The sequence below is a fragment of the Nanorana parkeri genome, unplaced genomic scaffold (genome assembly GCF_000935625.1).
Source record: "Nanorana parkeri isolate BGI_ZX_2015 unplaced genomic scaffold, ASM93562v1 scaffold1998, whole genome shotgun sequence".
NCBI classification, from domain to species: Eukaryota; Metazoa; Chordata; class Amphibia; order Anura; family Dicroglossidae; genus Nanorana; species Nanorana parkeri.
Genome location: NW_017308266.1, coordinates 106,162 through 108,262, shown reverse-complemented (window position 1 = coordinate 108,262; position 2,101 = coordinate 106,162).

The window sequence follows — 2,101 nt, the reverse complement described above, 5'->3', positions numbered from 1 at the left end:
CCCCCCCCCCCCCCCCCCAGACTCCAGTCTTTCTGACAACAGTCCGGCCTTTCTCAGACGTTATACCCGGGAAGAACCCTAGAAATACTTGTGAGGTCTCCCATGTGTGTCAGAGCAGCCATTCATAGTCTCCACCAGATGCACATGGGGCAGGGTGATAGTTGTCAGCCTATAACAGGAAGTGGCTGTGTGAGGACCTTGGGTGGCTCGGTTTAGGTCTATTAAGGTGAATTTATACCTGGCGTGCACCTGTACGTTATATCGCCAAAAGTATTGCATCCCAGTCTTAGTCCGTAGGGTTCAGTATTGGGTTGGCTCCGCCCTCTAATGGCATCCCAGTCTTAGTCCGTAGGGTTCAGTATTGGGTTGGCTCCGCCCTCTAATGGCCCCCCAGTCTTAGTCCGTAGGGTTCAGTATTGGGTTGGCTCCCCCCTCTAATGGCCCCCCAGTCTTAGTCCGTAGGGTTCAGTATTGGGTTGGCTCTGCCCTCTAATGGCATCCCAGTCTTAGTCCGTAGGGTTCAGTATTTAGTTGGCTCCGCCCTCTAATGGCCCCCCAGTCTTAGTCCGTAGGGTTCAGTATTGGGTTGGCTCCGCCCTTTGCCGCGATAACAGCTCCACCTCTTCTGGGAAGGCGTCCACAAGGTTTAGGGGTGTGTCTATGGGAATGTTGGACCATTTGTGAGGTCAGGTACTGATGTTGGGGGAGGGGCTCGCAGTCTCCGCCTCTAATTCATCCCAAAGGTGTTCTATGGGGTTGAGGTCAGGACTCTGTGCGGTCAGTCACGTTCCTCCCCCCCTCCCCCAAACTCCCCCATCCGTGTCTTTATGGACCTTGCTTTGTGCACTGTTGCGCAGTCATGTTGGAACAGGAAGGGCGTGTGTGTGTGTGTGTGTGTGCGTGTGTGCGTGTGTGTGCGTGTGTGTGTTGCACAGGTTGCAGCAGACTGAGGTGGCAGTAAAGCAAAGGGCGTCATCTTTGTAGATGTAAATCTTTATTGTACAGAGCAGTGGCCGTCATCCTGCAAGGTGCAGAGAGCCTTAAATATGGCCCCTGACAGCTCCAAAGGGCCACACACGGTCTTTTTTTCCTATACTGAATATTATCAAAGACTTCAAACATATTAGAGGGGACGGTCAGAGAGTGCAGCCATGAGACTGGGGTGGTTGGAGACTTGGGGCCCGTTCACACCAGATGCAGTGCGCTCCGGCCCGATTCTAGCCAGAACGCACTGCACCGTGTTGCCGCCGGCTCACTTTTTTGTGGGGCAGAAGGGGGTGTGACGGGCCATTGAAGTGAATGGCACCGTAGCCACGCCCCTTCGGCCGCACGGAATGGCAGGGCACATCGTGCCTGAGGTCCAGTCCGGTGCGATTAAAACGCTGCAAGCGCTATTTTGATCGCACCGGACCGCAGACATAATGCGCCTTACGATCCCGTGCGGTCGGAGGGCGTGGCTACGGCGCCATTCACTTCAACAGCCCGTCACGCCCCCCTCCTGCCCCACAAAAAAAGTGAGCCGGCTGCAAAGCGAGGCAGCGCGTTCTGGCCAGAATCGGGCCGGAGCGCACTGCATCTGGTGTGAACGAGACATACTACAGGAGTTGGTCAGAGTCTGGGGACGTGCAACACGAGACTGCTAGAGATCAGTGACATGATTACAGCCTCTTGAGAATGAATATTTCCACTATTGCGTTCTGCGGTTTGCAACGCGTCGCACAGCAAGGTCCAACGGGCCACATGTGCTGGGCACCATTGCAGGCTTGTCGCCGCGGATCGCCGGGCAGGAAATAATATTTCAGTATAAAAGACTTGAGCTTGTTGTCGGCAGAATCTCCAGCGACTGCGAGTCGGAATTCAGACACAATGAAGAAGAACATTTCATTATGTTTTATGGGGAAGAAATTCCTGTTCACATATAATTGTCTCGGGTCTATAAATTCCTCTGTAATGATTGGAGGAGCCGCCCAACAGGAATACAACTCCGCGCGTGTCACCCAACAGGAACTCCACATTCCTCCTAAAACACCTCCTGGAGTCCGCCCATTCCTCCGGCTGTGCGTCCAACTCTGATCCTTCATCTACAAAGTGACCCAGAAAT